Source organism: Terrapene carolina, unplaced genomic scaffold, assembly GCF_002925995.2.
Source record: "Terrapene carolina triunguis isolate 2854851 unplaced genomic scaffold, T_m_triunguis-2.0 Scaffold33891, whole genome shotgun sequence".
In the NCBI taxonomy this organism is placed as follows: Eukaryota; Metazoa; Chordata; order Testudines; family Emydidae; genus Terrapene; species Terrapene triunguis.
Window position 1 is genome coordinate 3,381,276 of NW_020698242.1, and position 26,382 is coordinate 3,407,657.

Genomic DNA, 26,382 nt, shown 5'->3' on the forward strand with positions numbered 1-26,382 from the left:
TGACCTTTACATATCAAAGAATATATATATAGGCCTTGGTCACCGGGTAAGTAAATGAGTTGGGGGAGGCAGGGTCTGTTTGGTGGACAGAAAGGGATCAGTTCAGGCTGCAGTCCCTAATCACTACAGCAAGAAAATCCATTCCTTTGTCACTAGTAAAATAGGGATAGATCTTCATCCTGAACTTTCTCCTTAAAGCATAAAAGTGCAGAGAAACTCACAGTTTACAATAGACTGCAGGCTCAGAATCATGAAGGTAGCATTCATCAGCAAGAGGCTTTAGCTTGTAAGGTGCTGAGTAGCTGGAGTAGAAGGCACAGAGCACTTCACCATATCTGCTCCTTAGTAAAATTTCAATGCCACTAATTAGCAGTATCATTCTCTTCCTAAACATTATCACTGTCACCTTAGGCTAATCATCCCATTTGCTTGAACAATGCCTTTGGCTACAGCCTCCAGCTAGGGTACCACAGAGTTAATATTGATCCAGCAGCAGTTTCCTTCACTACAAATACTAACAGCTAAATGTTCTTTCTTCATATATGATGTTGGTGGATTACTTTGTGTACACATTCACTAAAAGACATTTGAGTTGGGGGGGGGGTGGAAAACTGACTGAAATAGATGAATAGATGTATTGTTCTTTTAAACAACATGTGTATATTTGTGTTTGTGTGTGAAAAATAATATCGCTTATTTGAGGCATATTTCACTCACAGAAAAAAACAAGAGTCCAAGAGCTTGTTAGCAGAAATCAAGGATGTATTTGGAAGCAACTTCAAAAATGCAGAGTCCCATTTGGTGCTCTATTTTCAGGTGCTTTTCAGTACAAATCTTCAAGCAGAAAGACAGCACACATTTTTTATATTACATCCATCACACAAGAGGAAAAATAGCCATTGCCTAGAAACTTTATCATTTGTCGGAGCCAATAGCAACCTAGACACTCACGTACAATTCAGAATTTGTTGCTATGTAATGTTAGTCATTTATTTATTTATACAGATATATTGGTACATGGAGAAAATGCAGGTCTTTGTGGGTGATATACTGAAATGTATATTCAAAAAAGACAGTGTACCAGACTCTCAGCAGGCCTATGAGTTCAAAGTTTCTGAAGACATAACAGGAAGGAAGCTATAAGCCTCCTTTTTTATATTGATTTTAAAAACAATCTGTTCCTATTATTTTTTTCTAAAACAAGTTTGTTAAGCTGTATGGTGCTGTCTCTTTAAAACCTTCTAAATGCTGTAGTCTTTGAAAAGGTGGAGCAGTTTAAAATTGCTCCCTTTCTCATACCCACATTTCTCCCTCTATCATTGGTGGATGCTGATGCTTTCATTATGGTTTCTCTTGCTACACAAATGTTTTCAGCTATTATCTTTTATAATTAAAAAAATGTGTTCATATACTCCCATACTCCCAATTTAACCTTTGCTAATAGAAAACAGGAGCAGAAAATGGCCTATCCACTAGTACAACTGCACTGAATGGGAGGGCAGGGCTGGCAACACAGCAGGAGGGAAATTACTTTGGTGCCCATGTTTGCAATCTGAGGCTTCTATCTTGCAAACATTTAGGCCTATGAGTAGCTTTACACAAGTGAATAATCCCATTTAGTTCAAAGGGACTCCTCACATGTGTAATGTTACTAACTTGCTTAAATGTTTGCAGGCTTGAGGCCTAAATTATCACTGGGCTGTCACTTGCAGAGTAGGCAGCTTCACTTGTGGGAACACCATTTTTTTCATTTGTTCTTAATTGTACCCAGAGCAGCAGTATTGAATTCCCCTGATCGGCATAACAGACAAAACAAAATTCTGCATTGTCAGAGTGTACAGGAAGCTAAACTGAAAATAGGAGCTGGTCTTAAATTTGAGACGGAAATGTGATTGTAAAGAAAGTGAAAAGAGGCAGGCTAGGTCAGAGCACTCTCTATAGCAGCATCACTAGTAGTTAAAGTTGCCTCGTAATGTCTGTTTAAAGGTTGACTTTTCTAAATGCTCTAAAATTGACATGCTTAGTCAGATTCCTTTGACATTTAGTATGCCTCAGGAAGGTGTAGGGTAGCGTTAGTGACCCCAATTTGGGGTTATTTGAGCTAGGAATTGCAAAGATATAGGCCCTGGGGTGGGTGGGGAAAGGAGGTTTTTTTTTTTTCAAAAGTTTTCCAAGTGTTTTTTTCAGAGCTAGAGATCAAGCTATTGATGTGCTGTCAAGATAGTCTAAAAGCATTGAGTTTTGCCCAAAATAGTGCATGTCACCCACTAAATCTTTAGGGGACCCATGCTGAAAACAATATTTAAGAAAATGTACTTTTTTTTTTATGGTGGGTATAGGCCATTTGAGAAAAAGGGCTAGGGGGTTTCCATTCTCCCCATTTTATGTGCTTTATAGCCTGACTCTTGTAACTTCTTTTAAAAGCTGAATTATTAGTTGGATTGCTTTGAAATTTGGCATGAGCATGGGATAGCATTAGTGACCCCAATTTGAGGTCATTTGACCAAGGGATTCCCAAATTACAGTTGCCCAAACAGTTGTCTACTGCTGCCTTGTATTGTTAACCTGAGAAGTACTAAGGACTGAATGGATCAAAGGCCTTGTTCAGATTGATGGCGGTGAACTCACCCTTCAGTTCACTAACACTACTAAGGATAAATTACTCACAAGTCCCCACTTAAGATGGAAGGAATTTTGGACTAAGTAGATGGCTGGCTGTTGCTACAATTTGTGAGTCATGGGTGGCAATTTTATTTTGAAGGGGGAGGGGAATGTAATCAAAAAAATTTGGTGGCGGGGGGTGAGGGGAAGGGAATTAGACATGTGAATGCTTCCTGGGAGGAGAGGGTTATTAGAGGTTATTAGAGTAGTTGGGGAATAGGGGCTTGGGACTGCAGCAATGGGAGGAAGTTAGGGGGAGGGTTGGAGGCTCCTATGAGGGAGGTATGGGGCTGACAGGGTACACTGGTAAGGGGGATGTGGGAGGAAGTGGCAGAGGGACTGGAGGAGCTTAGGAGTAGGGGCACTTGTCAACCCTACATTCTCCTTTGTTCGGTGAGTGTCCAGATCTGGGGCAGCTCTCTCTTACCACTTCAAAAGTTATTTTTCCTCCCTTGGTATCCTGCTGTTAATTGATTTCTCGTTAGACTGACCTCACACTTGGTAAAGCAACCCCCATCCTTTCATGTATTTATACCTGCTCCTGTATTTTTCACTTCATGCATCCAATGAAGTGGGCTGTAGCCCACGAATGCTTATGCCCAAATAAATTTGTTAGTCTCTAAGGTGCCACGAGGACTCCTCGTTGGTTTTGCCCCTCTAGAGGCATCTGAACACCTCTCCCTGCTCCCTTACATTATATAGGGGCCTTGTCCCTATGGGGGTGTTTGAGTCCCCTACGTGTATGTGCCAGGACCTAACTTGTGAATGATATTTAAGAAAATATTCACTTTGCTTGTGTAGATGTGCAGTCTGGAAGGGTTACAATGTACTTGCACCAATAAAGAAAACAACAGTGAGAGGACTTCAGTGCTTGCCTGGGTAGTTCAAGGGAATGTGTTGATACCATTTTCCCCTGGTAACCACCTTGCCACTGAAGTTTTTAGTTTGAACCTTTGTACACCTGTGCAATAAAGATTTAATATCTTGTTGCTTGCTATAAGTTGTAATGTATGTTTTTATTTTATGGAGAGGTTTACTGTGAACACAGCAGAATAGTCAGCAGCAGCTGGTCTAACCAAAGTTGTGTTATATTGGGTAGAAATAAGCCAGAGAACTGGGGGAAGGAGGATGCAGATAAAGTGTTGTTGCTGGGAAATGAGGACCAGTGGTTCTTAAATTGTATGCATGTAGTCGTATTTCTGAGCAGTTGGTCAAGTGTGTAAATGAACTCCAGGATGTGGAACCACCTTAATTGTATAGTGCCATGGTCCAGTGAGAGTGCGTGGGTGCATTGAGGCACTGCTTGAAGAGGGTAGAGGGAAGATGGCATGGGCACTTTTTTTTGTCCTTTAATAATGTTAGAAGGAATATTGTGGGTGAGAGTGAATGGGTTGCAAAAGGAGGTGAAGAGCTTGTACTGTGGGGCTGCCAGAGTAAACATGTTTGTGTTAACAGAGGCTTGGTCTACACTACCAACTTATGTTAGTGTAACTACATTGCTCAGGAGTGTGGAAAATCCACACCCCCTAAGTGACCAACCTAACTCCCCGTGTAGACAGTACTATGTCAACAGGAGAACTTCTCTTGTCAATATAGCTACTGCCTCTTGGAGAGGTGGAGTACTATGCCAACAGGAGAAGCTCTCCCATCAATGTAGGTAGCGTCTTCACTAAGAGCTACAGTGCTGTAAGTGTAGACAACCCCAGAATATATTGGAGCATTGCTGAAAGAAGCTGGTGTTAAGGTTGCAGAGGCATCCTTAACTGTTAATTTCTTGGTTTTCAGACATTTTGATTCAACTTAGCATTTTGTTCAACTTAGCATTCTACAAGGGGACAAAATCCTACCAAGCAACCTTAATGCTGCATTAATGTAGTCTTTTTGCCATTTAATGTAGGTAGTACCTTCAGCTCCCATTGACTTCAGTGGCAGCTGAGGAGACTCAACACTTTGCAGAACTAAAGGAATATTTTGGAGAATGTTGTGCTTCATGCAAAAATTACACCGAAAAAATGATGATATACACAAACATCACTCCTCCTTACCACTTACTATATTCATTATCTAATAAAATTAACCTGGAGGCAGGATATACTTACATAGTCAGCAATTGTTTCTGTAGCAGGAAAACGGATGAATAGAGGTGATAATGGGCTAAAGTAATATGTGCAATTAGCTAATATTTTTAAAGGGACATACAAGATTTCTAGCAAGGTGTTCTACAACAAAATATAAATCTATCTCGGTTTGCTTATGTCTACGTCATACTACTATTTTCTTCAGTTACTCAAATACCTTGGTGGCAGGTGCTATATAAACACATTGGATTGCCACCACCTAGTATGACTCAAAAAGACACAATAGCACAGAAAGACACAATAGCACAGAAACACCTTATTCTGCCTTGTTTCTCTTGTTGGATTATTTATTATTTTATAATAAATATGACCTCAGCAACATGAGGTTCTTCCAGTGCCCTCAGATATGACTGAAGTAGAATCATTACCATCCAGGCTCAACCTGTTTGGAGCATAATAGGGAAAATTTTCTTTTTTTGACTATTTATTTATCTATAGTGTGGGGACAACTTTGTTATAAGCTTGTCCCTCAAATGCAGTGAATCATCCTTAATCTTATGCATACTGTCTGTCACCAGAAAATTTGTTCTCAAACCACCATTGAGAAACTATCAATGAAATGAAGAACACAAACAGGGCCTGATTCTCCTCTCAGCTGCACTGTTGTAAATTGGGAGTAAGTCCATTGCAGTCAATGGAGTTCTACTGGTGTGAAACTCCTATAAGTGGGAGGAGAATCAGACTCAACTGTAGGGAAATATTAGAATCATAGAATATCAGGGTTGGAAGGGACCTCAGGAGGTCATCTAGTCCAACCCCCTGCTCAAAGCAGGACCAATTCCCAACTAAATCATCCCAGCCAGGGTTTTGTCAAGCCGGGCCTTAAAAACCTCCAAGGAAGGAGATTCCACCACCTCCCTAGGTAACGCATTCCAGTGCTTCACCACCCTCCTAGTGAAATAGTGTTTCCTAATTACATCAGACTTAGGAAATGTTGGAATGAATACAATCAGTCTTACATAGAGATTGATGCATTTAAAATCATGTTGGCATCCAATTTTCTTTTTCAGGTCATTTGGCAGTTGCCTTGTACGTTAACTGCTAATACAATTAACATTACATAAACACTGACACCTTTTAATTGTATTTTACTTGATTGATGATCAATATTAGGAATCAATGTAGCTTTATGTTATAATCACTGCTGGAGGAATACAGGGCCCCTTTTTGAGCCATTCTAAATTCAGGGGTTAACAGTGTGCCTAGAGATGCTGCATATATACTGATTCTCTATTGCTTTGCATTTACACCTATGTCAATTGGATGTAAAATATTACCGTTCCAATTTGGTTAGTGTTTTAGACCCACTCTGCACAGGTGTGAATGATGACACAAAGGTGCAAGACATTGGAGGATCAGCTCCTGGGTGTGGAGATTATGATCAAAGCAGAATGGAAACATCACTGCTGACATTTTATTATTACTAACATTTATCTCAAGATCTGCAGCCCTTTTAGTTATTTTCTAAAAGTGAATTTTGTAAAGGTCTAAATTGTGTCCTTTCCATACTCATGCAAGGGATAAGAATAATCTGGCCGTGAATATTATAGGGCAACTTCTTGTAGCACCAGTTGTTTAGTTCTAGAAACTTTGTATCTTAGGGGTCCTTCTCTCCTTCCTTTTCTCCTATTCTGGTCTTTTATAACTGTTCAACAAAACTGATAAAATTACAAAGAAATATCATCTTTGCCACCTCCATTCTCATCAATATTTTATCACAGGAACACAAGAGCCTTGCTGCAGATATAATTGTCTTGATTCCTACTGTGACCAAATGTCTCTTATAAATATTGTGCAAATAGCTCATGAGCTGAATTTAGCATCTTCCTTTCTACATGCTAAGGGGTAAAGGCATTAAATATAACTAAACCCCCATCTCCAATCCCTCAAACTCTTGGGGGTTGGATACAAGGGGGTTCTCTCCCCCTCCTTGTCCAGCCAGTCCCAGTTCCTCCCTCTTGTTTTCTCCTCTGATTTGTCTCTCCCCTCCTACCCAGCTGGTTCCCAGTCCTAGTCTCCCTCCCTGGGCTCCTTATACAATCTTACTCACCCTTCCACCACCTCCCCTGCCTCCTTGTCTCAGTCTCCTCCCTCTCTGCTCTCATTTCCAGTGTCCAGCCACACCGTGGCCCAAAGCAACCATTACAGGTAAAATCCAGCTTTGCCCTGTGATCCTGGGCTGGATGGAGCATGCTGGAAGATCCGGGGATGGATCATGTGCAGTCTGTTCCGCAGTAGGAGCTGGGAGGCACTGGTGCATGCTCACTGAAGACAGAATGTTTGCTGATTTTAGCTGCTAACATCAAATCTCTACTGAATGTGTGAAAACTGTGATTTTCCAAAGGCTTAAAACTTGGCCAAATTTGGTTGATTTTAACAAGGATGGCAAAAGGCACCTCCCAAAAGACCGACCTCCTTCCAAATCCCTGCTCCAAAGTATGGGGTCTCAAAAGCTGAAAAGAAAAGGTCATTAACATTTTTAACATGGACAAAACATTTTCCCTAACCTTGGCCTTGGAAACAGTGGAAGCGTTTTGGTTGAAATTTCCCCCCTCACCATTCCTGCCAAAAATAAACATAAAATAAAAAATCAGTCGGAGGCAGACACCCAGAGTGGTAAATTATAGCCCAAATGATTAAAGCTTGGAAAAGTAATAATAAACTGAAAACAGGATCTTATAATGGTAAGTGTTGAGCAACCTTAATAATAAGCACCATCTATAATAAATCCTGGGATTTTTTAATGTGTCTTCTGTTGGTTTTTGTTTTGTTTGGGGTTTTTTTTTTTCCCAACCCACTGGGATCCATGTTTTCCTGCTTCTGTCACCACAGTTCTTAAGGCTAGAAACTTCTTTTTTTCTTCTTTTTCTTTCTTTTTTTCATGAAAATTTAGATTTTTCTGTAATCCATCAAAACTGGGAACTGGGGCTATAACAAAAGGGAGTTGGCAATATTGCCACTAAAAACAAACAAACAAAATCCCAAATCCTGGATTCTCCCTGCAATAGGTGGATAGACTTTTCTGATTCCTCTTATACCTAGCCCTGGCACAGATGCTATCATCACTCCTTTTTCTTGTTCAGTTTTCTCTCCCTCCTGTCTTTTCTATCTCTCTTCCTCCCTTTTTCATCCTGTTTTATTACTTTACTGTTTATTTGTCTATTAAAAACCCAATAAACTCTTTTCCTTCTAGATGACTCCCAGTCCTTACTCCTCACTTCCCAGAAGGCTGGAGTCTTCTGGAGGTGGACCACATGAGATCTCTGTGTAAGGAGTGCAGTGGGAACAGAGGACACAAGCTCGGGGGTGGGCTGCTGCCCTACAGGTATTGGTATAAGTATAGGGAGAATGGAGGGGTCATCTTCCCTTCCCCACAACTGTCAGTCTTCAGGAGACAACATTGCCTTTTCCCCCTTTTGGCTGGTTGTAAAGGAGAGGGAGGAAAGTCTAAGGCTTCTTTGGGAAGCAGCATTCTCACAGCCCTGCCAGTTGCCCTCTGCACCATGTGGAGACTATAGCTGTGGCACCTGCAAGCAGGGGGGATATGGGTACCGGGGGGAGGGAGGGAGGAGGGGGGCAGTTGTAAGTGGTGTTTGGAAAGGAGAAAGAAGGCGGCAGCAGCATTTGTGAGAGGGGAGAGGAACTGGAGAGAGATCAGTTTCGGGAGAGGAGAACTCTAGTGAAAATGCCATACAGTGAAAGACTTAAAGAGCTCAATCTGTTTGGCTTTTCAAAAAGGGGATTGAGAGGTGACTTGATTACAGTGTATAAGTGCCTTCATGGGGAGAAAATACAGGGTACCAAAGGCCTCTTTAATCTAGCAGAGAAAGGCATAACAAAAATCAATCGCTGGAAGCTGAAGCCAGACAAATTCAAGTTGAAAATAAGGCACCATGTTTTAACAGTGAGGGTGATTAACCATTGGAACAATCTGCCAAGGGAAGTGGTAGATTCTCCATCTTTTGATGTCTTCAGATCAAGGCTGGATGTCTTTCTGGAAAAAATAGCTTGAACTAAACAGAACTCATTGGGCTCACTTAATTCAGGAGTGACTGTAATTTAAGGGCCTGTGATAGACAGAATTTCAAACTAGCTGATTTGAGGGCCCTTCTGGGGGAGGGAAGAATGTGATGAGTTTGGAGAAAGGGAGAGGATCCTGGAGGGAGGTGAGGGGGTTCACAGAGAGGGGAGACTGGGATCTGGGGAGAGATCAGCCTGGGGAGAAGAAGAGAGAGGTAGCTGGGGGGAGCCAGAGGAGACATGGGAGGAGTTTGGGGCAGTTTGGGAGTCTGGAAGGGTTTCACACAGAGAGGAGTCTGAAGGGGATAGAGCAGGGACTGGGGGGATAGCAGGAGGGTAGAAACACTGAAGATGGCTGTAGCGTAGGATAGCAGCCTGTAATTTGTGTCCATGTATTCTTTTATGTAGGGATTGTCCGGTTTGGCCAACATAAAAGAATACATGGACACAAATCGGACATCAGGAATGGTAACATACAAAAGCCAGTAGGAGAACACTTCAATCTCCCTGGACATTCTATAACAGATTTAAAAGTGGCTATACTTGAACAAAAAACTTCAGAAACAGACTTCAAAGAGAAACAGCAGAACTAAAATTCATTTGCAAATTTAACACCATTAATTTGGGCTTGAATAGGGACTGGGAGTGGCTGGCTCATTAAAAAAGCAACTTTGCCTCTCCTGGAATTGACATCTCCTCATCTATTATTGGGAGTGGATTATATCCACCCTGATCGAATTGGCCCTGTCGACACTGGTTCTCCACTTGGGAAGTAACTCCCTTCTCTTCATGTGTCATTATATAATGCCTGCATCTGTAATTTCACTCCATGCATCTGAAGAAGTGAAGGTTTTTTACCCACGAAAGCTTATGCCCAAATAAATCCGTTAGTCTTTAAGGTGCCACCGGACTCCTTGTTGTTCTTATGGAAACAGCTAATTCCGTATCATCCTGATAGCAGGAAAACTCCTTTTTTTTTTTTTTTTTTACACTAGATTCCTTCATAATAACATGCCTGATAAATCCTCTTCTATATTTTACATATGTAACAAGGAAAACATTTTTTCTAATTATACCCAAGATTGATTGGTTGGCTTTTATAATATTTTTTCCTTGAACTAAAAATATCACACATTTCCTATAGGAAGAAAAAGTTTTCCCCTCCTTACTTTTTTCAGTAACTAAGTTCTCAAAAGTGTCTGAACTCTGGTATGACTGATTCAGTGTTCATAAAGTTCACTGGAATTATTTGAATTCTATAAGGAAAGAGTCCTCAGTTCACAATAACTTCCTTAGCTGATTCAGCCAGTTAACCTCTTCTTTGCAGATAATATGTAGGTCATAGGTTTGAAAGTTTCAGTTTCTAGTTAGCACCCAGTTATTTTTGTTTAAATTGTCTCTTTCTCATCAGAATTTCACATTTTAAAAAAAATAAACCAATGAAATAAAATCATTTGGATCTTCTACACTTAAGACTTTTCTTCTTCTAAGACAAAACCAAGAAATGGAGGAATGGATGCAGTAAAAATGTATTAAAGTAGACTTAGAGGGGGGACTGAATTGATCAAGGCATAGATGTGGTGCCTTTCACCTTTAGTCTACTGGTTCAAATCCAGGCAAATTCACTGAGGATCAGAGATTGTGCAATTATTGAAATAGGCCCAAGGAGAGAAATTTGAGTCCAGGTTCAGATTCCAAACAAAAGTCTTGCAATGTTCAAGACCATCATATTGAGTTTGGTATTGTTTGGGTCAGCAAATTGAAGCCCAAGCTTCAAAGCCTGGATCCTGTGCTGAATCTGGATCCAGAGTTTAAGGGTTTAGATCCCGATCTAATGTTCCTGTTCAGTTCCATCTGAAGGTAATTCCTCATGTCATAAAGACCACCATCACTACTGTTGTCACACTTCTTAGTCTCAGCAGGTAGGAATTGGACTGAATAGGCATAGAAATACTACAGAATTACTGCAAGAGCCTAGAGCTGTATGTTCATGGTGTAGCATCTGCAGAATGCTGTCCATACTTTATTTGTAAAGGAATTCAGGTTTCAAATGCAAATAAGAAAATGTTCATGAGCACCAAATATATATTTATATAAACATTTTCATATTTATATTTGAAATCTTAATTACTTTACAAATAAAGTATGGATAGCATGCTGCAGAAGATACACCACGGATACAATTCTGAGATCTTGCAGCATTCTCTCTCTCTCTGTTATTGTGATATTCTGGACCCTTTCTGTCCTAGATGGATGTTACTGCCTTTAACATTTTCTACATTGATTTCCTACTTGTTTTCTCATTCTGTGAAGGCAACTAGAGGGTGTTTTCCAATGGCTTAGAAACGTTTAATATCATGGCATTCCTATGTCAAATGTAAAGCACTAAGCTGAATGTCACCTTTACACCGTATGTCTTTATAGTGCTGTGTAGCTACCAAAATCAGTGCATGTTCAACATACTTCAATAGCCAAAATACATATCTGGATGTCCATATATTCAGTTTCCATGGGTATTAAGAAGTTATTTTGTGATGCACAGAATCTGGTACTATGTTTGTGGCAACATTCCCTCCTTCAGTTGAGACTTCTTTTTTGCTGTCAAATGGAATTCAAGTTTATCTGAAGACTAGCCTACCTAAAGGAGCAAGTGAGACCTGTCTGAGACCTGTGTAATATTCTCATTAGTTACACCAAAGCTTTCTTTGGGATAAGAAGTGGCCTTTGGCTATTTCCCATAACTCACAGACTGCTCTCAAACACACAATAGTCTCCCCTTGTAAAATGCTATAGAGAAATGAAATATCACTTCTACTTTATCTGCAAAACATGCTGCTTCTATTGACTTATTTCTATTGTTTCATAGTTTCTTTCCTTAAAAGAATGTCACACGTTTTTTCCCAAAGAATCGTAAATCATAGCTTTGTTTTGTTTTAAATATATTTAATAATTCTTCTGTTGCCTCCTAGTGCTATAAATTAAGTTGGAGTAACAGTTTGATGTGGCAAGCAATAAATGAACTAGCCCATTTCTGTTTCTGTTTATGCCTTCTCACTTCTCTGGAAACCAGACAGAATTATAAAACTTCTGAATGTCTCATCATTTTATCATTTCATCTTAAATTAACTGCCTAGAGTGCTTAGGTCAATGGAGACACAGAAGCAATCTTTTTTCTTGGAAAGCCTAGAGGTGAAATGCCCTTTTTGTTGACCCATTGTATTTTGATTTCACATCTGGCTGCAAATACACTACACTAAGAGGAGAATGCTATGCCCATAAGTATCACTCCCAGCTATTATAAATATTTCCCTTTTAAAAAACTTGGAAAGGATTTTTTTCAAATTTTGTATTTTGCCAATTCTTATTAAAAGAATACAAGTCAGATTTTTGAGGAAGCTTAGTATAGTGACAGACAAAAGAGATTTCTTTCTAGACAGTATATCTAACTGTCTGTCTGGAGATTACTTTTCAAGTGGAAAACTTTTAAAAATGCTTGTTGAAAAACTGGCTGATGGTAAGATGTAACCAGGGTTGGAAGAACCCCTCAGCGTTCCCCACCCCTGAAATATTGTTTTCTTTCTGTTAAACCATTGTGTTTCAAGGAAAAAATTTAAAAGCTACGTGGATTTCTAATGAAATGGAAGACTGTGCTACAAAAACAATAAATTCTTGTTTGAAAGTAACTCTTGCTTCCAGAACTACTGGAAAATATAGACCTCAAACCAGAATTTATGTTTTGTGAGAGCCAAATGGAATTTTATCTTGTAAGTTTCAAGTTCTGTTCTATGCATAGATCACATAATGAATAGGTTCGAAACTTGGCAAGATGAGGTCTCCTTTCCCTACAGCTGCAGGCTGGGTGCATTGCTGGACATCACCTTTTCAACTCAAGGGAAAATCATTAGCTAAAGAGAAAATTCCTGTCTCCAAGGCTATAAGCCCCTGCAGAAGAATGGGCCACATATTCAACTCGTGTTAATTTAATGGTGTCTTCAACTGAATTATGCTGATTTACACCAGCTGAGTATCTGGCCCATTTCTCATCTCCACCATCTGATGGTGGGTCTCCATTGGTAGAGGGCTCTCCTTTCTCTCATCTGTGTGAAGGGTTACCTGTGAAGGAAATATTTCTGGTTGAATTTGCTGGATGGGAGAGTGGTCAGCCCATTGACACTCCTCCTGCTCATACTAGTTGGGCTCAGGAAAATGTATGGAGGTCCTTGGGAATGTCATCTACTCCACATACATTTTTAATGACTTAAAAAAAACCTGTTACATGGACTCCATATCCTGGTATAAAATACTTTCCCATCGGAAGTACTGTGCTCATGCCTACACAATACAGTAGACTGACATCAATAGAGTGACATCAATTTACGTCAGCTGAGGATCTCACCAGCCTGATTTTGCTTGTGCTTATATGTACATCCTTTATTAAAACCCAAAGGTCCTTAAAGGATTTACAGTGCAATTTTTTAACAGTGAGGGTAATTGACCAGTAGAACTACTTATGAAGGTTTGTGGTGGCTTCTACATCATTAGAATATTTTAAATCAAGATTTGATTTCCCCCTCCCCCCCCCAAAAAAGATATACTTTAGTTCAAATAGGCATTAATACAAAGAAGTCCTATGGTTTGTGTTATACAAGAGGTCAAACTAGATGATCACAGTGGTCCATTCTGGCATTAACATCTATTAATCTATTTCTGCCATCTTTGTTCATGTTGAGTAGTACCTTACTCCACAAATCAGCTGATTGACATTAATCAGTAAGTATTTCTCAATATTGATAAATGCAGCAGAATCTTGCCCTAGATCTTTTTTCCTCCAAACTTGCCTTAAATCACATTCTTCCTTGAGGATTACAATGCAAAGTTTTAGATTTTTTCAGCTGTTTTTGAGCTACCCAGGTGTTGAAATAGAGTAGTCTACCGAAAAGAAAAGGGGGGAACAGCATAAAAAAGAGCTCTCTTTCAGCTAAAAAAAATGTGACCTAATTTTGTTCAAAACTTCCTTTTTTTAAAAAGCCCACCTCTGGTCAGAGATAAAGCCTGGGAAAATTCATCATGAAAGAAGCATTTTCTAGTAAGTTATGCTCAGGTGAAAATAGGGGATTTTGGTGGAAACACCCTCTCAATGTTAACTCTGTTGGCTCTGTATGCTATAACAAAGTATAATCTACAATTATACAATATTACTCCAGGGATTACAGTTTCTTTTTAATGACTTCTGCAGGCACTCTCCTTTCCTTTTTACTGCTCTTGAGGATCTTCACATTTTGTATAAAATGAAAGAGGAGATTGTCACAGATAAGGCAATTTTCTGCAATATCTTTAGAAGTCCATATTGTATTAAGTGAATGAATGGTTCATGTATTATAGTCAGGGATTGTAGTCACTCCATGGGAGTGAGGGTGACCACGTTTCCTTCAGGAAGTGAGAACCATAGGGAATGATTAAGGCAAATCACTCAGGTTATAACACCTACAGAGAGCTACCACCTTCTGGGGATGTGAGCATATTCTGGTTCAAACCAGATTCTCCAGAGACCAAAAGACAAAGAAAGGATTTTGGGATAAATAACCTATTCTTGAACTGACTCAGGGCCTTCTTCCTGATCCAGCAAACAGATAGGACTTGCTGCCCAGGGGTGTCCCATCCCTTGTGGAAGGGTAGAAAGACTTTGGCCTACTGAGGCCCTATAAGACTGATAGGTGGCCCCGGTAAGCTGTTAGTATGCACATAGGAGCATTTATTGTTTTGTGTGTGTGTGTTTTTGCAATAATGCTTTTACCTAAAGAATAAATGTGCTTGCTTAAAAAAAGAGCTGCATGGTGACCTACAATTGCAGGCAGTTACTCTGTTCATAGCCCTTGGCCACAAGCAAAACATGGGCTTTTTTAGGCAGACTGGCTTGCTGGGGATATTGCGGTGTAGTGCTGGACAAGAGTCCCTCCTCAGAGAGAGGTGATGGCTGGGAGTGGGAAACCTTTTAGTGGGTGCCCTCAAGGGACTACAGAGAGGGAATTCAGGTGCAATTATCCTGAAACTGTGACCAGAGATGTATTTAGATAGCCAAATACAAACTGTTTCTTTAGGGACTTCTCATTATGTGGCGTGCTGGATGGGTCTGTGTACAAAAATATTGTATAAATACATATCTAATTCCACATTAACTTGAACATGATACAGAAGGAACTTGTTTATATAGTACAATATTGTTGCTTTTATTATCTCCCTGTTTACCTCAGGAGTGTAGCACTGGGGTATAACAGCACCAGCAACAATTTTCCATCTTCTGCTGTTGTCTCTCAAAATACAAGAAGTCACAAGTACAATGCCATCAAAGGAGAACTTCTTTCTTTTTCAATTCATACAGATGAAGTGTTTGCCAGTAACATCTTTTACTAATATTGCACTAGGCATGAGAGAATTGTTGTCAGGTTTTGAATCCATTGTCTCACCTTACGTCACTCACGATATTCTTTGTATATCCCGTTCAGCACGACACATAAGAATAATGAGGTGCACCGGAGAGAATAACAAGGGGCATTTGATCTTACCTGCGGCATATGCTCCAATTTATTCTTTGACTAAAGGTGGAAGTAGTTAAGATTAGAGACTGGCTTTAATCAATACCTCAAATCCAAACAACCTAGAACTTTTGAGTGTTTGACATTCCTGGATCTGGATTCAAATTTTCAAGTGGTCCCCATCTTATATATGATACCACAATAGGTGCCAGAAGCCAAGGTGCTTGAGATAGCAGTCTCTTGGTTTAAACTAGAGGGGGCTAGTGCCAAGACAGTCTCGCACTGAGAGGTCCTAAACTGTGGAACTCACTTTCCGCTCCCTGGGACTATCAGAGTAGATTTAATGAACATCAGGATGTACTGCAAGACTTGTATTTTTTGTTCTGGTGGGTGGTATGTTAGGAGCCGTATTCACTACATCTGCCCTGCTCCACTTGATATTCTGCTACACCTACACACACCTATAAACACCCGCACACAGAAAAATAGCTTGTTTATTAAGGCTGCTTTGTTCAACTGATGGCAAAAACCAGCCCATGTGTGAGCCAGGCCCATTGAAAATTGCAGTGCGTCTATATCCTGTTTAGAACAGCTTGGGTAACTCGGAACTTACAGATGGCCAGGAGTCTGTGGCAGGCATTTCTTTGTTTCCTATGAAAGAGACAAGGTGGGTATTTTGGGTTTTAGTTTGTTTGTTTCCTATGTCATTCCCCAAAGAAGTATTTTGAATTATGTCACTGTGTTGGAAACACTGATTAGCTGATGTGTTGATAATGCATGTCATATGGGTGTATGTACCCCATGCTCCCCTAGCAACCAAGGAGTTAATGCAGGAACTGTGGCCAGCACTGATTGGCAGCCTTCCAGAATCTGGGAGAATAAAAAAACTGAGCAGCAGTGGGCTGGGGTGGCTGTCAGAGGAACAAGCAGGCTTGAGAAGGAAAGTCTTGCCAGTAAACTGGTGAGATGGCACCCAGAGACAGTACCCAGAGAATGGATGACTGGATCTACAGGCTGGAGAAGCCTACAGAACCAAGAGAGGTAGGAAGGAGCTCAGAGTACAGCAGGAGGCCCGATTCCACCTACCTGGTTTGAGGTTCCTGAGCTGGAACCCAGGGGAGAGCAGGTGGGTCTCAGTTCCCCTACCCATCCCCCAACAGAGACTTAAGCACCAAAAGGGGTTTCTAGATCCCTTGAGGACCAGGATCAGTTAATCCTGCCAAGTATAAGGGGAAACCCATACACCCCAGCAGGACTGAAACAAACATCCTTCATAGCCCACAATGGGACTACCAAAGAAATTCAGGCAAGGGGAGCTCACTGACAGCCCTGCCAGACTGAATGGACTCTGTGCAATACTCCGTTTTAGCAGAGTTAGCACACCAGCTCATCTTGTGCCTATGCCTTTCCGACTACCCTTCTTTTCCCCATCATTAGTGTATGTTTCTATTTGTCATGTCATCTCACAACTCTTCTATAAATAAAGGTAAGATACTTGTAGATGTTTCTAGACTCTATAGAACCATTGTAGCTTTTAGCCACACAATGGTTGTGCAAGTGTAGTTGGAATGAATGTATTATGGAGTGAGCAATGCCATCAAACTCCCAATATACACAATGCATTTTGTTCATTTGCTCACCGGATATGCATTTTGGGACACTGTCAATATGCCTGATAGCAGTGCTGGAGGCACTCAGATTTTAAACTAGCCTCAGAAGGAACGGTTTCGTTGTGTAGATTTTTCTTATTGTTCCCAAAGATTTCACATACTTTCTCTGTGTTCCTTTAAATATCTCCCTAGCATAGGCAAGTATTTTTTGCTTCATTTTAAAATCAGTATTGGATGTCTTTCTAACCGATTCTAGGTTCTAGCTCAACTGAGAAGTTATGGGCTTAATGGAGGAAATACTGGGTGACATTATCAGGCCTGTGTTATACAGAAGGTCAGACAAGCTGATCATAATAGCCCTATTTAGTCTTAATATCTATGAAAATGTGCTAGCTGCAGATTAGTATTTTCTACTTCTTATGCATTTCAAACTTACTTGGCCTTCAATTAAAGCATTGACTCTCTTTGGTCTTTCAAACAAATTCAACCAATGTGCTCATCTCGTGCTATGAACCAAAAGGCAATTGTTCCATATCTTCTTTCTGTGTATAGTTTTAAAATTCAATATTATTTCTGTGATGGGTAATTTGTGATGGATATGTAATTATATAGAGCCATGATAACCACGGTTTAAATACCATGTTATTTCTTCTTTAAACTAAAACAAGTAATTGGCATGTCTCTATTATAAACATTCTCACAGTCTAAGAAAATATTAGAAATTCTTTTTAAGCTTGGAAGAGTAGCAAAATGTTCAAGCTTTATGCATTTAGTGCCCTTTTAAAAATGTCTTACTTATTGTTTATTCCTGATAGGAATTCAGATGTATTCAAATATATTGCTATAACATATACCAAATGATAATTTTATTAAATTACTAGATGTCACAAAGAAATGCTTGATATTAATGGCATAAAAATGGTTTGCTGAATGAGTTTGTGAAGGAGCTGCCACTTGACCCATAGCAGAATTGGAAGTTTGAGAATCAAATGGCTAAGAATAACACTGTTCCATTTTCAATGTACTAAAAGCTTTTTACTCAGTGGGAAACTAAGTTATTAGAAAGGGCAGTCTGAAAATGTACTGCTAGGAGATTTGGGAGTAGTAGTCCTTGAAGTGAAGATTTAGTTTTGTAGATTTTACAATTTATCCATTTTTGGTGGTTGTGATGTGAGAGTCACAGGGGTAATAAACTTCAAATAGGTTGAAGTAAAGTTAAGTACTTCCCAGTATCTTCTATTAATTATCTGTGGGATAGAATAAAAGAAATTAATGCAGAGACATAAGCTCATCATGGAATAAAAGAGGGATACATTCTTATTGTGATGATTTTTACAAGAGTCCTTTTCAGAAAAGGCTGAGTGATCCAGAAATATTTCATGTCTTTAGATTAGTGACAACATTCTTTATCATTTTTTAAAATTTAAATGATGAATGTAGCAAAAAAATGAGAGGTGGTTGTTACGTACCCAGGATACAATACAGACTAGTGAGTAGCTATGTCAACCCTGCCCTCTAACTTGGAGTACCCTTCACACTGCTTTGCTGTGGTAGCCTCCAGTCAGGACTGCTCACAAACAGCCTCCAGGATGTAAGTAACTCCCAGCTATGTCTCTGTGTGTGCTGCATACACGTTGGCTCTTAGTAGCCTGGTTATATTGCAGGTGATCTGAAAACACCCCCAGTGTTGGATTTCCCCCCACAAATGTATGTCTTATACTGCCCAGCACTCTTCTGCACAATACACATTTATGTAGAGAATCATAGAATCATAGAAGATCAGGGTTGGAAGGGACCTCAGGAGATCATCTAGTCCAACCCCCTGCTCAAAGCTAATCCCCAACTAAATCATCCCAGCCAAGGCTTTGTCAAGCCTGACCTTAAAAACCTCTAAGGAAGGAGATTCCATCACCTCCCTAGGTAACCCATTCCAATGCTTCACCACCCTCCTAGTGAAAAAGTTTTTCCTAATATCCAACCTAAACCTCCCCAACTGCAACTTGAGACCATTATTCCTTGTTCTGTCATCTGCTACCACTGAGAACAGTCTAGATCCATCCTCTTTGGAACCTCCTTCAGGTAGTTGAAAGCAGCTATCAAATCCCCCCTCATTCTTCTCTTCTGCAGACTAAACAACCCGTTCCCTCAGCCTCTCCTCATAAGTCATGTGCTCCAGCCCCCTAATCTTTTTTGTTGCCCTCCGCTGGACTCTTTCCAGTTTTTCCACATCCTTCTTGTAGTGTGGGGCCCAAAACTGGACACAGTACTCCAGATGAGGCCTCACCAATGTCAAATAGAGGGTAATGATCATGTCCCTCGATCTGCTGGCAGTGCCCCTACTTACATAGCCCAAAATGCCGTTAGGGCACACTGTTGACTCATATCCAGCTTCTCGTCCACTGTAACCCCTAGGTCCTTTTCTGCAGAACTGTTGCCTAGCCACTCAGTCCCTAGTCTATAGCAGTGCATGGGATTCTTCCGTCCCAAGTGCAGGACTCTGCACTTGTCCTTGTTGAACCTCATCAGATTTCTTTTGGTCCAATCCTCTAATTTTTCTAGGTCTCTCTGTATACTCTCCCTACCCTCCAGCATATCTATCACTCCTCCCAGTTTAGTGTCATCTGAAAACTTGCTGAGGGTGCAGTCCACACCATCCTCTAGATCATTAATGAAGATATTGAACAAAACCGACCCCAGATCTGACCTTTGGGGCACTCCGCTGGATACCGGCTGCCAACTAGATATGGAGCCATTGATCACTACCCATATGATGGGTGGTGTGGTTTTTTCCCCTGCCTTCCTGCTTATTATTTTGGTCAGTTAGATTTGGGATATCACCAATCCTATTCTTTTGAGCTATCTTAGATCAATGGCACACAAAGTCCCTCATTTCATTAACAGAAATTATATGCACAAGCCTTGTCACCCCAAATGGAGTTTCCCAAACATTTCAGTTGAAACACACTGGATTAGGTAAAACAAGTTTTTAACGACAGAGAGAGAGATTTTAAATGAATACAAGTAATGAGGCATAAAAGTCAGAAATGGTTACAAGAAAAATAAAGATCAGACACAATTTATGCCTAACTTAACAAACTATGTTAAATTCAAAGCAAAATTTTTCTCACTAATGTTCTCAACCGTCTTACTGGCCAAACTTCTTAGACCAGGACTCCTTCTTCTGTATAATGGCTGCTTGCTTTGTTCCTTCTGATGCAGTGATTCAATGGACAGAAAGAGTGAGTAAGAGGGAGTCCCTTGGGGTGTCTCCCCTTTCTTTTAATAGTCCTCTCTCCCTTTTTGATAAGCATCTCCAGTTGGGATCATGGCAACTGGAAGTCTCACAGGAACCCCACACTGTTTCTTTGCTAAGATGTAGATTTTTCACCTCTGTCGCATTTCCTGCAAAAGAATGGCCATTTTGCAGGTAATGGCCCATTGACCTTGTTTACACCTGGCTAGGCATTAGTTTGCCCTTTGTCTCTGAGGAACTAGTTTGGCCACTCCCCAGACTTAGAACGTGTTTTAGTAACACCATACAGTGGAATCTTCTAACTCTACATTCAGGCCATGTCTACCCTACTGGCTAAATCAGCACCCCTGCGATCGATGGAGCGGTGTCGATTTAGTGGGTCTGGTGAAGACACACTAAGTCGATGGGAGTGCGTCTCTCGTTGATATAGTGTGGTGTAGACACTGTTGTAAGTAGACCTAAGTTATGTCAGCTTCGGTGAATTAACTTACATAACTGAGTTAACATAACTTAGATCGACTTACTGCATTGTGTAGATCAGCCCTGAGTGTTGCTATACATATTTTACCAGGACAATAATGACCAGTAAATTATGAGTTTTTGAATGATACCTCACAAGGCATACTTTATACAAAGATTATTACAATCGTGTGCATGGGGTGAATAGTCTGTCACAGTGTGGACTAAGAATATCGTAAACAGATATAGTGCAAGCTTTGTGAATTCACTGTGCCAAAGCTGCAGGTCAATCCTTGGCAGCTGGGGTTACCCACTGGAGATTCTTCAAAACTATTTCATGCTTTTTTGTTCTTTTAACCCCGGAGTTCTTTCAACCAAAGATAGTAGAATGAGACAAAACTTTGTCATGTATGTGAAGGTCCTGTGATTTTGCAGACAGTTTGTGTACCATTGATCTAAGATAGCTCAAAATAATAGGATTGGTGATATCCCAAAACTAACTGACCAAAATAATAAGCAGAAAGGCAGGGGGGAAAACCACACCACCCATCATGCTACTTAATTCTAAAAGAGAAAGTCTGACTTCTTCATTTCTCAAGGACTCAGCATATGAAGATGTTTTAATAGTAAGAGAGAGTTGGTGAGTTCTGTAAGGAAAGAAGACAGTAGCTATGTAAACAGTATCAGACTAGATCCACAAACTGCTCAGAATTGGCTGGATGTCCATAGGGTTGGGTAGAACCTGGATCCACCTTGACTTTGTATAGAATTAAAGTTCTACTTCACTTGTTTGCACAGACCTCTTATGCACTTGTATGCATATGCAATACACATATGTGTGTAAATCAGATATTCAGAGTCACACTTACTCGATTTGCACTCTAAAATGAGGTGTTTCCATATACCAAATATGTGCATGGTAGAGTAAAGACCTGCTTCAGGTTAACTGAAAATTAGGCTTTATGGACTTTCATTCTTCAGCTGATCAACATAGCTAAGATCCTACATTTCTTTGTTCAACTTTGTAGCTCTTCTCTGGATACTCTCCAATGAATTCACTTTAATCTACTGTTTGTAACTTCTTGGCAACAATAAAAATATTTACCTCAGCCTTGCAGAGATTTGGAGAGCTGAAAATAAACCATTCCCTCCCTCCTCACAGATTTTTCTTAAGTACAGCAACATTTTTGTTTGTTTTAATCATAATCCTATTTTGTATTAGGATCTGACTATAAATAACCCCCCAAATATGAGTAGGATGTGAAGAGCAAAGATCAATAGACTTGTAAGCTCTGTTATTTGAAATCCAGACAAACATGTTTGGGTAGATTGATGTCATCTTTCCTTTCCCCTCTTAGAAAAAAATCCTATGTCCTATTTGGTATTATTATTTTTCTAACCTAGAAAAATGCTTCTAGTGGCTATAGCCATAGACACATAATACATGTATTGCTTTGTGTCCCTTGTAAATATAAAATATGTCCAGCTAGGTAGACCCCTTACAATAACAGATGTCATCCCACTCCATTATATTTAGTGATGTCTCTCTAAAGCAATTTACTTTTCCCCAGAGTGTGTACTCCATACTGGCTGGTAGATTGGGTAAAATAGAAATGTGAAGATCTGCCAAAGATTCCTAAAGTTTTTGTTGTTTTTTCGATTTAGAAAATGTATTATGATGAGGGACCCTGACTTTTTCTCCATGTATCTTTAACATAGTCTCACACAGAGCTGAAATTAAACTAAAGTCTCGGTACAGTTTCCCTTCACCTTGTTAGGATTCCTAGATCGGTCTTCCACATCCCTAGCTAATTATCAACATCATCTCTCCAGATAATCTTATCAGAGGATAACGGTGTCACAAGATAATCTTGTTAGAGGATAATTTTGCCAGAGGATCATCTTGTCGCAAGATAATTACATTTCAAGAGTTACCCCATCGGTATCTCCCAGGAAGATGGTTCATTTTCAAAAACAGTCATACAATGGTTTTCTGGAGTGTAAATACATGCTAAACTACATACTGTTAGTCTGAATACAAATGAAAATCAATGTACTGATGTTTTATTCTCTAGGTCTTCTGTAAACCATCCAATGCAAGGATGTTTATATAAAGAAAAGAGTAGCATTTCCTACCCAATATATCTCTATATATTAATTCATAGATGCCTATGCCCTGGTTAATATTAGTCCTTTGCTTTTAATGTTCCTTTCAGTTGAATTTGCACAAGCTTACCACAAAACGTAAGGCTCACAATGCCCAGATGAGGTAGGTGTATATATAACACCATATATACATATGTTATATATACACCTACCTCATATAATATACACATCACATCATATATATTCGTGGATAGAGTGGCTTAGGTGATGTAACCAAAGCTAATCACAGTGGGAAAATTCACATTGGTGCTATAGCCAGATCAACTGTAATGGTAGTAGTACTAAGGGGATCCCTAGTGGAGATAAAGCACCAGCAGCTTTTGGTGTTTTCACCACTCTGTCAGACCTCCAGAGCTAGTGCCCTGCTCTAAGTGCTAGACTGTGCTGCCTCTACTTAGACACAGTGAGAAGCATGCAGTCAGATATCACATTTTAAATTATCTTACTTCCTTCTAGAAAAAGACTGACGTTGGTAATCAACTGTTATACCTCAAGAGTGGGCAGATTTCCATTACTTTAGCAGGTAACAGGTTTTGTCTTTCTTTAGTTGTATCAGGGAACACAGGACTTAAACAGCAGTCCACAGTTCTCTTAAGGGCTAGTTGGTTCCAACCTGCCACCCAGCGACCTGCTAATCAGAAGTTGAACTCTGACCAAGGATCCAGTTTGGGAATCTGATTGGTTCCCAGCTCTTATTTAATCCCAGCAGAGGAACATGAAGTTGTTCATGCAATTGGGTTCTCCCTGCTTAGGACTGCTTCCTCTGCAATATCTGCTCCTGATCTCCTGATAACCTGACACCTGACTCCCAGTTTGTCCTTTGGCCTGTCTTGGGAGTATTTAGTCTGCAGAACAGAAGAATGAGGGGGGATTTGATAGCTGCTTTCAACCACCTGAAGGGGGTTCCAAAGAGGATGGATCTAGACTATTCTCAGTGGTAGCATATGACAGAACAAGGAGCAATGGTCTCAAGTTGCGGGGGGAAGTTAGGTTGGATATTAGGAAAAACTTTTTCACTAGGAGAGTGGTGAAGCACTGGAATGGGTTACCTAGGGAGGTGATGGAATCTCCTTCCTTAGAGGTTTTTAAGGTCAGGCTTGACAAAGCCATGGTTGGGATGATTTAGCAGGGGGTTGGTCCTGCTTTGAGCAGGGGGTTGGACTACATGACCTCCTGAGGTCCCTTCCAACCCTGATATTCTATGATTCTATAGACTCTGACCTCCTGGCAACCTAACCCAGCCTGACTCCCAGCTCCTGCTCCAACCACTAGATCAGGCAGCCCACACTTTGGTTATGACAAGTTGTCATAATCATTTGTTAAGTATTGTGCCTTTAATAGAAAAAAAAGGGAACTGAAGATAAATATATATATATATTTCCAATTTGACAATAATTCCTTAGGAATATTTCTATACATTTCTGGAAAGAATCTCATTAAGCTGTACCACTGTCCTGTTGATTTAAAAAAAAAATCCATCAACTTAAGCAACTAGGCCCTGATCCTGCAAAGACTTGCTCATGTGCTAAACTTGTGTACTCTGAGTTGTTCCATTGACTTGACATCAGTAAGGTCACGGGTATTCCATACTACTACAGTCATACATATACGGAGACTAGAGCTTGCTTATTATAAAAACAACAAGGAGTCTGGTAGCACCTTAAAGACTAACAGATTTATTTGGGCATAAGCTTTCGTGGATAAAAACCTCACTTCTTCAGATGCATAGAGTGAAAGTTACAGATGCAGGCATTATATACTGACACATGGAGAGAAGGGAGTTACTTCGCAAGTGGAGAACCAGTGTTGACAGGGCCAATTCAATCAGGGTGGATGTAGTCCACTCCCAATAATAGATGGGTGTCAATTCCAGGAGAGGAAAAGCTGCTTCTGTAATGAGCCAGCCACTCCCAGTCCCTATTCAAGCCCAGATTAATGGTGTTAAATTTGCAAATGAATTTTAGTTCTGCTGTTTCTCTTTGAAGTCTGTTTCTGAAGTTTTTTTGTCAAATAATAGTGACTTTCAAATCTGTAATAGAATGACCAGGGAGATTGAAGTGTTCACTTACTGGCTTTTGTATGTTACCATTCCTGATGTCCGATTTGTGTCCATTTATTCTTTTGCGGAGGGACTGTCCAGTTTGGCCAATGTACATGGCAGAGGGGCATTGCTGGCACATGATGGCATATATAACATTAGTAGATGTGCAGGTGAATGAGCCCTTGATGGTGTGGCTGAAGTGGTTGGGTCCTCTGATGGTGTCGCCAGAGTAGATATGGTAGATTCTCTTGTGTTATGTAGTGCACTTCTTTGTAATATTTTTAATGATTTAAAGAAAAACCTATAGTTTGTGCTGAGTAACTGTTTACCTTGACAAGCTTCTACAATTCATCTGGGATGAATAGTAGTTCTTTCTGCATCTGATACCTTTCTAATAACAAACCTCAAGAGAAATAATGAAAATCTAAAAGAAAGAACCCTTGGAATTGTTTAAACATCGTTTTCTCTTTTTTGAAACCCATGTTTGTAAACACTGTCTTTTGTTTACATTGGAGCAGCTTGCCAATATTAGTTGGTCTTGGCTATAAAATAAGTAACATTGCATTCTGGCATCAGAATGAGACTACAGAAAGAAAACACAACATTGCCATTTGAAACAAAGGAGAAAAAATGACTATTCACTCCTGCTAGTGTTTAATGGATTTTTTTGTTTTGTTTTGTTTTGTTTTTGTTTCTTTGGATGGGGGTTGCATTTTATGAGGAGATGCAGAGCTGTACAAACTCAGAAAAAATTATCTCAGAAGTCTTACGGAAATCTCTGTGTAAATGCAAAAATGGCATCATAATTAGTCTTAAAAAACCCACCTAAATGTTTTCTTTTTACTGTGGGTTCATGCATTCTGTATTTCACCAATGAATCCCTTTTGCTTTATTGACAGACCCATTTAGCACTGAACCCTTCTCTCTGATATTCAGGCTTCTGACGTATCCGTCCATATTTCATTCATTTTAACCCACTTATTTGAAGTTACTCCCTGAAAACTGGATGGCTCTGATTTTTCGTAGGTGCAAAACACCTGCAGTCTTCATTGACTGCAGTTGGAATTTTAGGTGCTCAGGACCTCTGAAAATCAGGAGCATTGACAGTTCAAATGTAACCGCACCAGAAAGGAAAATTCACTCCTGTTTTGTTCCCTGCTAATACTTAACAATGTATGGGAGAGCATTATTCTATACAACAGACACATAACACGCCACCAAAAGTTCTAGAATCCAGGCCACGCTCAAAAGTCTTTGTGTCTCTTTGTGCCCCACTATACTTAATTGCCATTTCTCAAAACACCACATCATGTTTACAGAAATTCCCCTTTAGAATTCAAATAATTCTTAGAGGTGCTGACATAATATGACCCTGAAGAAGAGTTCTGGAGAGCTCGAAAGCTTGTCTCTTTCATCACCTGAAGTTGGCCCAGTAAAAGATATTACCTCACCACTTTGTCTCTTTCAGAAAGATTTCAGACAATGCTGTACAGACAATTAA